A 12228-nucleotide genomic window follows, 5' to 3' on the forward strand; every position below is an offset into this window, starting at 1 on the left:
ATTTTTTTGCATAATTTTGTAGCTTATTATGTTCTTATTAAGGAGCGACAAAAGAAATTTCAAGAAAAGAAATTTAAATCGGCTTTTTGGTGGCTCCAAGTCCCTAACTTAGACGTTATCAGTGTCTCCGAAAATTCACATTACGTCACATTTGTCATCAGAGCCAAACTCGTTATCAGTGTCTTTGATAATTCACGGATCACGTCTAAATCAAAATATTCGTTCACGTTGACATGAAAAGAGCTTATCATCTTTTATCACGATTCACAAATAAAAAAAATCGAATCGCAATTCACAAGGAAAAAAATCTCCTAATCACACTTCGCGCAAAAAGTATAGGGGAGTCTTAGGGCAAGGACAAACATCTGAAGTGTATTACATAAGAGAATAACTCCTCTCGGCTACTTTTTTTGTAGAAATAAAATTAAGCCTCGGGCTGTCCTTGCCTTTGCTCAAGGTTTTCTAAAAAATATGTTTCTGGCAGGGCTCGAACCTGCGACCTTCCGCGTGTGAGGCGGATGTGATAACCATTACACTACAGAAACCAGATACTTACCTACTATCAAAACATTTCAACGTATTTCAATATGTCCTGCTCATTATAATAGCTCATCAACGGAAACGTTACCTTTGGTTCCAAACAGATCCTCCAACTGATCATTTGTGCTACGTGAGAGACCATTGAAAGCCTCTATGCCAAAAAAACGAAACACAATCTTGGAAATCTAAATTATATGTTATGAATAGTTCATATTAGGGGCCCATAAGTCTAGGCACAAATTTTGCTATGTCCACTAGCGCGTTGAATTTGGCGGCAGAGATTGCTTCGTGGAAAATGGTTCACCCTCATCAATCGGCTAGACTGCAAGTCTTTATTCGATCTAAAAAAAAAGGAATTATGTGATACGCAAGAAATTTCGAAAGATTCATGACAATTGCGTGGAAGAGAACTAAAATGAAAATACTTAAAGTTCAATTGGTAAACGACATGACTTGTTTCTGTGGCATTATCCAACCAAATTGTTTCCTGATCAAAGAAAAACAAGCGGTTCAGCAAGCAGTTCAAAAGGTAAGCGAGGAAAACGTACTTATAAACCGAGTGTTAATCGCAAATCAATAATAAATCAAATTTCAAACAATATGTTAACTTTAACATTTAGTTCAATATTCAAAGTGGGTTATCAAATCACCAAGCAAATTATTTCTCGCGCAATGTGTAATAAAAGGGCAGTTGCAAATTCGTCAAGAATCGCAAACTTAGATTTGATTACTCTTGTCAGCAATCTTTTAGTCTATGAAATATTCCACGAGTGCTGACAAATTTGAATTCATTTTTGATCGCTTCTAGATATCAAACGAATTGATTTTGGAATTTAACTTAAAAGAACCCATTTTAATACTTTTGGCCTCCAGGTATCACTTAGTACTAGGAAACAGGAGGAACACAAAAAGTGCATCTCCTCGGCGGGGAATCGAATCCCGGTCTCCCGCGTGACAGGCGGGGATACCCACCACTATATTAGGAATTCGATACTCGATAGGTGAAATTTGAATGGGTGGAGAGTAAATAATATTTTATTGACAGGTTTTTTTTAGTTCTTTCTGTTTTCAAGACTCACCTGATTAAAGAAGGCGCCTTCAGCAGGAAATAAATCAATATAGGCTTTCTTGTTAGCCTGTGTATGTTGCATTAATTTGCATCTACTTCAGTCCAAGTGTTGTCGTCAGGAGTCTTATAATTCCCTTATTATTACATACACCAAAACCACCGAAACAGATTCTCACCCTTCCAGAACACTATCAGCTTTATATTCCTTGCCTCTAAGGTTTTCCCTCTTTATGTAAGATGTAATTCACGCCTAAAACTGTATTTTTACATGAAGTCCACTTAAAGGTAATTAGCGCTTCCATTTAGAATGAGTTTAACAAAAGACGTAGGATTTTTCATTATAGCTCAGCAACCTGTCCGCTGACCGTAGCGTAACAAACTTCGGTCGGCTCACAATAATGCTGCAATCAAACCAGAGTAGACTAGACGACACAGTGGTCAATTTTCTGCGCATGTGCAACCTTTGTAGTAGATAGGTGGTAGCGTGTTTCAGGCTGTCACAACCTAGTTGTCTCAAAGGAATTCTAAGCAACCACACAAGTCACTAAGTCGTGGTGTTTCCAAAGCGTAGAACTTTTTCCTGCAGAGCTCAAAAAGTACAGGACAATATGGATTCTATTTGTTGAAGAGCTGAGAAATGATATATCCTAAACCGCAAAAAATAATCCACGAATCTCCACATGACCCTTTACAGAGGAATGTAGCCTAATGTAGGCTGCTTTTTACACATCTGCAGCAGATATTGCTTTTATCATGTCCAGTTCAAAGTCTACTCAGTTTCTAAGCTCTTCGACCGTGTAGTGATCGCAAACTTTTGCAAACTTAGAAAAAAAAAATAGATATATATCATATCGTAATTTAGTCGCCATAAATTCTTCTAAGGAAAGTTTGACTTGCCGGTCCGTCAAGTTTTAGAAGATATTTCCAAAAGTAAAACCAACCGGGCCTGTCCGGGAGTCAAACCTGGGACCTCTCGCACCCATAGCGAGAATCATGCCACTAGACCAACAGGTCGGACATAACTATGACAGACGAGAAGAGGGAATTGATCGTTGTCATAAAAGCAGGTGGCAAATCACCTGTGCCACGACTTATCATGAAGAGACGAGCGTTATTGGCCCATTGATCAGAGTCGCACTTCGTAGCATTTTGCAAGTCTCAATGACAACTTCTTTAACTTAGGGTTCTTGGATATAAAAGGAGTGTACAGTAAGACAATACAAGTTGTTAGTGTGACGAAGAATGAAAGATGATCATTGAAAATACCATAATCGCTATTCAAGAATCACAACAGCTTCGCTCTACTGTGGAACTAGACCTCAAACATAGCCTCGGGCAGAAGGTTCTAATGAAAGGAATAAGCCATTACTATAAAAAGAAACTAGCAAATTCTAAGATCTTAGATTGGCCATCTGAGATTTTCAGTAGGTATGGTCGCAGCAAGCGGCTTTTCAAATTTTACCCAGCTCCTGGCATGGTAGTTTGAATGAGGAGTTGCACGAACCAACATCTACTTCAGCTAGAAACCCAGAAATAAGTCAGACCACATCTCTACCATCAATCTCACCAAAGAAACAAGCTTCTCCATTAGAATTAAGGGTGCGCACATCACATAACTGACCGATATGTAATGAGGCCCAGCCTATAAAACATTGAAACCAGGGTATTCCAGGCTATTTTTTCTTTTTTAGCTAAATGGTAAGGATGTAACTTGATTTCTAACTCGAAGCATGTGAACGCAAAGCCACCTAACAGAACAGTTAATATATTTTAACGAGAAATGAGCCATAAAAATATGTCACAAGGAAAAAACTGATTTGAAAATAAAACGTGAAACCACGTCCCGGGTGGGCTTGAACCACCAACCTTTCGGTTAACAGCCAAACGCGCTAACCGATTGCGCCACGGAGACTACCGGTTATATCAGAAACTAATGATCCCTGGGCAATGCTTTGGGTGCAAAAACTGCTTTAAGCTTTCTAGCGTCCAAAAATGATAAACACCGGTTCGTTGGACTGCTTTATGAAAAGCGTTTAGCAAACATGTATTAACAGAATTAGTAGCTATGTTTTTACACGGCATAGCCTTGTTATGTCCGTCCACCATTCCATGTTTCATGTTATTGTTGTTGTTGTTGTTGTTGGTGTTAAACCAGTTCTATCGCTAAAATTAGCCTCTAACACCAAATGTTCCATCCCATAAAGAAAATTAGAAGACAGTGATCAACGGAGGCGCCGTAGCTTTGATGGTTAGAGCAACTGTCTAGTAAACAGGAGGTAATGGGTTCAACTCCCATCAGGGTCTTTTGTTTTATCTCTTTTTTATTTGCACTAGTACACTTTCGCAATTTGTCTCATTGCCTGCGTTTAAGCGTACTGGTAGCAAGAGGTGGCTCGTAAACAACAACGACCGAAAGAGAGCACACGTCTTTAGAAACAACCAGAAAATCAATAATACTCCAAATCGAGTTAAATAAGCGACACCTTTCTGAATGTTCTCAAGCAGAAAATCAACATGATAGGGGTAGACAGTAGTTCAAACAAAGGAAACTTGATTCCTCAAGAGAACTCAGAATTATTTTTTGTCGAAAGTTCATGATAAGATCAAAAAACGTCTTTCTTTATCTCATTACCAAGCTCAGATTTTATAATCTTTAATCTTTTACACGCATGACCCATTCCTCATTGCTGATCCTAGAAGTATGCAGAACGCGTGTCACATGTGGGCTCAGCGATGACCCAGCGCAATCATGGTGGCTCTGTGGCTTAGTGGTACAGTCTGAAGGTCTGAGGTTTTGCTTCTCATTATCTCATCATGACTCACGACTTTATCTTTTGCGCCAAGCTTTGTGCTAAGGAAAACTCAATTTGATGGTGAATAATTTTTATATTAGGATCAATCCGAACTATGGTAGAACCTCGATCACATTTATTCCCATCTTATTATTTATTCCCATTATTACTTCATCGGGGGATATGTTTTTGCTCAATTGATCGCTGTTAAGACCATAGTGCAATGTTTTACCCGTCCTCTGAGGATTGCAGGCTCAAGCCCAGCTAAATACCGCGAAAACGCTTCTTGCTGCGTTATTTAATTTTCTGTTTCTACGTTCACGCAAAACTCAAGACAATCACGTTGACTTAATTTTTTAGTTCAGTTCTAGGCATGACCCGGTGTTACGCGATAAAAGATGACGTAATGTGTTTTCTTAATTGTCCAAGAACCTTTAGTGGTCTGTTTTATGACTTTTATCGATCCGTATGAAGTCCATCTCCGGCCAGTCCAAACCCAGAAAGGGCTCCTTTTAAAGCCTAATCACAGCCATTCGAGAACAAAACGCACATAATAGCCAGAAACTCATCGCGCAAAACAAAATGGTTCCCGAATTATGTTTAATTCAGCTCTTAATTCACGGGTCATTGGTTTATCAAAATGTTCGTTCACGTGGACACGAAAGGAGCTTATCATCTCATTTCACGATTCACGAATAAAACAAATTGAATCGCGATTCACAAAGAAAAAAATCTCCTAATCTCGCTTCACGTAAAAAGTAAAGGGACCCTTAAGGCAAGGACAACCATCTAAAGTGTGCTAAATAAAAAGAGAATAACCCCTCTCGGATACTTTTTTTTGTCGAAATAAAATAAAGCCTGGGGCCTTCTTTGCCTTTTGCTCAAGGTTTTCTAAAAAAATTGTTTCTGGTAGGTTCATCATAGTGCCTCATCAACGCAAACGTTACCTTTGGTTCCAAACAGATCCTCCAGCTGATCATTTGTGCTACGTGAGAGACCATTGGAAGTCTTCCTCGAGCTTCGCTTTCGAACAACTGTTCGCGTCTCGGAACAGATAATATCCGTACGCGGATAAATACCCGAGTATATTTTCGCAAATCTGCAGCATATCTTGTATTTATCGTGTAGAGTTCAAAGGTCAGCAATAACCCAGCGCAACCGTGGTGTCCCTGTGGCTCAGTGGTAGAGTCTGAAGGTAATGTGATTTCTTAATTGTTCAAGAACCTTTAGTAGTCTGTTCTATGACTTTTATCGTATGAAGTCCATCTCCAGTCGAAACCCAGAAAGGGCTACTTTTAAAACCTAATCACTGCCGTTCGAGAACAAAACGTGCATAACAGCCAGAAACTAATCGCGTAAAACAAAATGGTTCATGAATCATGTTTAATTCAGCTCTTAATTCATAGGTCACGTCTAGATCAAAATAGAGAGATTTAGCAAGAGGACGGGAACGTCAGTTGACAACGGCGCGCGCAGCAAAAATATCGGTAAGAAACTGGGTCGAGAACGTCGCCCCGTTGTGTTTCAGAAGTGATTTAGCAGTCGTTGCCACGAAGTTGTTCAAGACTGAATTAAATTATTTGATTTAGAAATTCGTGTCAAAATAAAATTGATTGTCATTTTCTTTTGTTGCGTGAGCACGACTTTCTTGTTTTCATCAGCGCTGATTATTAAACTTTAAGACATAAAAAAGTGCAAACCCGAGAAAATTCATGATCAGTAAAAACGACTACGACAGCAAATAAATAAAAAAATTTTACGGTATGTAAGCTTCGTGATAGTTCATTTGATTGACTGCTCCAAACCTTAACATGCAGCATGGTTATTGATGAATCGATTTACGATAAAATTCAACGGCATCCCATTCTTAGAGTTTTCACATAGCCTTAAAGAAATGTATTAAAGAAAAGCCCTTTTATTGTCTAATGCCTTGCTCATTCAAAAGCAAACTGAGTCCTGAAATCTTGGATCGCTTGCCAACGATTGTGTTCCAATTTCCTTTCGGGAATCCAGCATATTGAAGCGGCAAGTTTTCAAAAATACACCAATTACCACATAGAAAGGTACCCAATTATCCTGAATATGAGTTTTCAAATACTTCCAAACAGTATTATCTCATTTGGATCGATTTACAAGTGCACAATTGACGGAAATCTCAGACGTTCTGATCGCGACGGGAAAACCAGCGAAGTGACGTCCTGAACTTGTTCGGGAGAACGGCAACGCTAACACCGGAAGTCGAATGGTGTCGTGTCCAGACTATTCCGCGCGCTCTCCCGTCCTGAAATGACGTTCTCATCCTCTTGCTGAATCTCTCTAATATTCGTTCACGTGGACATGAAAATAGCTTATCATCCTTTATCACAATTCACAAATGAAAAAACTCGAATCGAGATTCACAAGGAAAAAAATCTCCTAATCACACCGCGTAAAAAGTGTAGGGGACCCATAAGGCAAGGACAAACATCTGAAATATCCTACATAAGAGAATAACTCCTCTCGGCTACTTTTTTAGTCGAAATAAAATGAAGCCTGGGGCCGTTCTTGCCTTTTACTTAACGTTTTCCAAAAGGATTGTTTCTGGCAAGGCTCGAACCTGCGACCTTCCGCGTGTAAGGCGGACGTGATAACCACTACACTACAGAAACCAGATATTAACTGCTAAGAAAAAACTTAAAATTTATTTTAATATGGCCTGTTCATTATTGTGCCTCATCAGCGCAAACGTTACCTTTGGTTCCAAACAGATCCTCCAACTGATCATTTGTGCTACGGGAGAAAGCCTCCATGCCACCTAAACGGAACACAATCTTGGAAATCAAAATCATATTCAGTTATGAATAGTTCATATTAGGAGCCCATATGTCTACGCACAAATTTTGATATGTCCACTAGCGCAGAAAGGTGAATTTGGTGGCAGAAATTGCTCCGTGGAAAATGGTCCACCCTCATCAATTGACTGAACTGCAAGTCTTTATTCGATCTAAAAAAAGGAATTACGTGACACGCAAGAAATTTCGAATTTCTGTATCCAATAATTTTCTGTATCAGATGGAACATTTGGTGTTAAAGTGGGGCTAATTTTAAAGATAGAACTGGCCAAATATTTAAGAACTTTATAGTGCGTATAATTAAGAAAAAGAAAAAAGAAACCAATGAATTTCGAAAGATTCATAAAACTTGCGTAGAACTGAGAGCTAAAATGAAAATACTTAAAGTTCGATCGGTAAACGACATAACTTACTTCTGTGGCATTAGCCAGCCAAATTGTCTCCCGGTCAAAGGAAACCGAACGAGCGGTCAAAACTGTTTCACTTATGGATCAAAGGACAATTATTTGACTTAAACGGTTATGTCTTAAACTGTTAATCACAAGTCAATTGTAAATCAAATATGAACCACTGGTTAACTTTAATATTTAGTTCAATATTCAAAGTGGGTTATCAAATCACCAAACAAATCATTTCTCGCGCAATGCCTAAGAAAGAGGCAGTTACAAATTCGTCAAGAATCGCAAACTTAGATTTGATAACTGTTGTCACAAATCTTTTAGTCCATGAAATATTCGACAAGTGCTGATAAATTTGAATTAATTTTTGATCGCCTCTATATATCAAACGAATTGAATTTGAAACTTTAGAAAAGAACTCATTTTCAAACTTTTTGCCTCCAGGTATCACTTAGTACTCGGAAACAGGAGGAAAACAAAATATACATCTCCCCGGCGGGGAATCGAACCCCGGTCTCCCGCGTGACAGGCGGGGATACTCACCACTATACTACCGAGGAACTCGATACTTTAAGGTGAAATTTGAATGAGTGAACAATAAATATAATTTTTATGTCAGGTTTTTTTTTCGTTCTTTCTGTTGTCACGACTCACCCGGCGATTAAAGAAGCTGCCTTCAGTAGGATATAAATCATTGTAAGCTTTCTTGTTAGCCCGTATATGTTGCATTAATCTGCATCTTTTCCAGTCCAGGTGTTGTCGTCAGGAATCTGATAATTCCTTATTAAGTATGAGAGCGATCTTTGCAGTAATGACTACTACTTAAGCAGTCGTGAAAATAGAGCCTGATAAAAATTCAGACCTGTACGGGAACCCATGCCTTCTGCGATACCGGCGCAGTGCTCTACCAACTGAGCTAACAAGCCAACTGGGAGCTGGTCATAACCCCCTTAAATTTAGAGGCGACTGATCCACCCTCCGTTCCCGCCCTTAAATCAAAAACATGCGATCCCCCAAAAATTCTGTTTCCCCACCCTCGTCCCTAGCAATGGATGATGACTGATCCACCAGCCCGCGCAAAGGAAAGTAAGACTCTTAATATATTATTAAAATGGACAAAACTCACACGAACGTCCCCTTCCCGGATAAATAATGCACAAAAGTCGTATAAAGGACATCTCAAACTCCCATGTTCAGCCATTTTCTATATTTCAGAAGTATAATATGAATCTTCGATAGCAAATATAAGAGCTCTTACTGAAAAAGAAAACGCAATGGATTAGGGCCCCTGAAGATCAAGGAAACAAATACATGTGTGTACATAAGTGTATCACATATATTATTATATCGCTGGCAGCGCCAGTGGACAACATGAAGCGAATGTTGCGTTCTTATTGGCTGGCCGAGAAGGCAAGATGGGCCCATCCTGCTCGCTCGAAATTACCCACTTAGATCCCGTACAAGAAAAACCATTGCGTGGAGCGGAATTACAAATATCGTAGATTTTTGGCAATGTCTGAGATGGAGTCGTTCTCGAACTTGGCCAATATTCATCATCTCAAGCTTGGTCAATAACGCATACGTAATGCAATCGGCGTACATTTTTCTAAGGGAAGCTTGACTTGCTGGTTTTATAACACCCAAAAATTGTTTCCAAAAGTAACATTGATCTGGCCTGTCCGGGAGTCAAACCCGGGACCTCTCGCACCCTAAGTTACACACATGACAATTTCAACATTACTGATCCTAGCGCTTAAACAGTATGGGAAGGTGGAACTTCAAACTTTACTGGCTGTTAGTCATCACCGCCACAGCGCCAGGACGGTAGTATAGTGGTGAGTATCCCTGCCTGTCACGGGAGAGACCGGGGCTCGATTCCCCGCCGGGGAGGTGCACTTTTTGTCTTCCTCCAGTTTCCGAGTACTAAGTGGCTGGAGTCGAAACTTTTTAAAATGGGGTCTTTTTTAAGTTCTAAAATCAATTTGTGTGATATATTGAGGTGATCAAAAATTAATTCAAATTTATCAGGACTTGTCGAATATTTCATGGACTAAGACATTTCATGGAGAAATTGATGAGAGAGGCGTGGTCTGACTTATTTGTGGGTTCCTACCTGAGGTAGATGCTGGTTCGTACAGCTTCTCATTAGAAATAACATGCCAGGAGCTGGGTACACTTTTAAAAGCCGTTTTCTGCGAGGATATCCCCTGACAATCTCAGATGGCCGACCGAAGATCTTAGAGTTTGTTATTTTTTTTGTATAGAAATGGCTCATTCCTTTCTTTAGAGCCTTCTTTCCGAGGGTATATCCGAACTCTATTATATATATTTAATAGAAAAAGCTTCCAAAACTTAACAGACCGGCAAGTCGAACTTCCATTAGAATTTATGGCGACTAAACTACCATACGATATACAACTCAATTTTTTTTTTCTTTCTAAGTTTGCAAAAGTTTGAGAACACTACACGGACGAAGGGCTTGGAAACTGAGCAGACTCTGAACTCGACGCAATAAACACGAGATATGCTGCAGATTTTCGAAAATATGGTAGGATATTTATCTGCGGACATTAAGGACTCTACGAACCAAAACGTGACGTAGCCTGAAACGTCACCGGAAGTAATTTACTCACAAAGTGCTTCACTGCGCATGCTTGGCGCTAAACTGCAACGCGTCTTCTTCACGTTCAGAACACGGATTGGTACTTGCAGCGTTTCCAGAAAACGTGAGTAGTTTCTACTGAATTTCAACTAGAATTAAGTTTTCTTTTGCTACCTTATAGGCAAAACTGTTTTTCTGAGTCCATGAAAGTGTTATTTATTGTAAAAAATACCAAACAAACATTTTAATTTGCCTTTTTATTGCGGGTCAATCGGTTGCAGCTACGATGAATGAACAACACGCAGACCCTCCGAGTTCGATACCAAAGTCGAAAACTGGCAATTAAGTCCAATTTAGTTTATTAAAAGATTCAACTTCCTGTCCTGCTTAACTATACGATAAAAGTGAGTTTAAACTTTATATATATGTTTCAGTAATGTGATGTACTGGACAAGCGGGGATGATGTCCTGTTATGCAGAGGTTGTTTCCGAGAATCCGTTCAAAACAAGAAAGAGTTCGTCGCAAAGAAGAGAAGTAGTTTCAACTGAATTTCAACCAGAATTAAATTTTCTTTTGCTACCTTAAAGGCAAAACTGTTTTTCTGCGTTCATTATGTCTGGAATATCAAGAACTTCACCGAGTAAATGAATATCGTTCTTGAAAAACCGAAACTCAGTCTTACACTCATCATCTGTCATAGAATCAAAATCGAAGCGACCATACTTCCAATAAGGAAATTCGAGATTTTCAGAAGAATTTAAATCGCACAACAGGGCAAACTCTGTATCATCATTGCTTCCATCTTGATAGGCTAACAATAAAGCTTCCCTTGCCTCTCTGAATGTTGCCATTTCTGACGTATAACAGCAGCTATAAAACGAAAATATGTTTAGCGGAGTTTAGGATTTGCACAGCTCTGTCTTTGTCGTCGCGTTCGCATTCTTAATTTGTTTTTCCCGCGCTCGTGACGGCGTTCTCACGCCGGGCCCTTCTCGGTTTCGGTTTTCTCAGTTAGTCGCGTTCTGGTTCGTAAAGTCCCTATTATCTGTTCCGAGACACGACGAGTTATTCGACAGCGAAGCTCGAGGAAAAGTGTGAGCTTCGAGGAACAGATAATGTCCAAAGTCAAATATACCAGCATATTTTCGCGCCAAATATTTTTCAACGCGAGAAACACTAATTACAAACAGCTTGCCGTTTACGGCGTGGGATGTTGACAGTATTCTCTGATATGATTTTATTAACAAAAAAACTTGCTCCCTCCTCTGTTTCTTATGTTGAGTAACATTTTATGCGTAGAGTTCTCCTTATTGGACGTCACTTGGTGTATATCCTCTGATATCCCCCCAGATTTACTCTGGGAGATATTTGGACAAATGATACGTTTTGACCAATCGCGCTGGAACAAAAATATTTGTTGGATTATAATGTGTCATAAAGACTAAGACTTTTTTAACATATTCCAGGGTGGTTTCTGTAGTGCAGTGGTTATCACATTCGCATAACACGCGGAAGGTCGCAGATTCGAACCCTGCCAGAGACACATTACATGCTTTTATAAAGGGTCATGTAGAAACTCGTTGATCCCCTTTTTTTGCAGTATAGTATTTATCATCTCTCAGCTCTTTAACAAATAGAATCCATGTTGTCTTGTATTTTTCTTTATCTCTATAGGAAAAAGTTCTACGCTTTTGAAACACCGCGACTTAGTGGCTTGTGTGCTTGCTTAGAATTCCTTTAAAACAACTTGGTTGTGACAGCCTGAAAGCACGCTACCACCAATCTACTACAAGGGTTGCACCTGCGCAGAAGATTGACCACTGCGTCCTCAAGTCTACGCTGGTTTGATTGCAGCATTATTGTGAGCCGAAGTTTTTTACGTTACGGTCAGCGGACAGGTTGCTAAGCAATAATCAAAAAACCTATGTCTTTGTTAAACTCATTCTAAATGTAAGCGCTGTTTACCTTTAAGTGAATTTCAAGTAAAGATACACT

General features: G+C 39.4%; 4 non-coding genes across 4 annotated transcripts; all 4 read right to left on the minus strand.

The window, feature by feature from the left end:
• Nucleotides 1-472: 472 nt before the first annotated feature.
• On the minus strand, nucleotides 473-545 carry Trnav-cac (transfer RNA valine (anticodon CAC)). The gene has a single exon. It is a non-coding gene; the product is annotated as a tRNA-Val (tRNA).
• A 2902-nt stretch (nucleotides 546-3447) lies between these two features.
• On the minus strand, nucleotides 3448-3522 carry Trnan-guu (transfer RNA asparagine (anticodon GUU)). Its single transcript has one exon. It is a non-coding gene; the product is annotated as a tRNA-Asn (tRNA).
• Nucleotides 3523-6976: 3454 nt separating this feature from the next.
• Nucleotides 6977-7049, minus strand: Trnav-uac (transfer RNA valine (anticodon UAC)). The gene has a single exon. It is a non-coding gene; the product is annotated as a tRNA-Val (tRNA).
• Nucleotides 7050-8118: 1069 nt separating this feature from the next.
• Nucleotides 8119-8190, minus strand: Trnad-guc (transfer RNA aspartic acid (anticodon GUC)). The gene has a single exon. It is a non-coding gene; the product is annotated as a tRNA-Asp (tRNA).
• Nucleotides 8191-12228: the final 4038 nt, after the last annotated feature.

Source organism: Stylophora pistillata, chromosome 9 (assembly GCF_964205215.1).
Source record: "Stylophora pistillata chromosome 9, jaStyPist1.2, whole genome shotgun sequence".
NCBI classification, from domain to species: Eukaryota; Metazoa; Cnidaria; class Anthozoa; order Scleractinia; family Pocilloporidae; genus Stylophora; species Stylophora pistillata.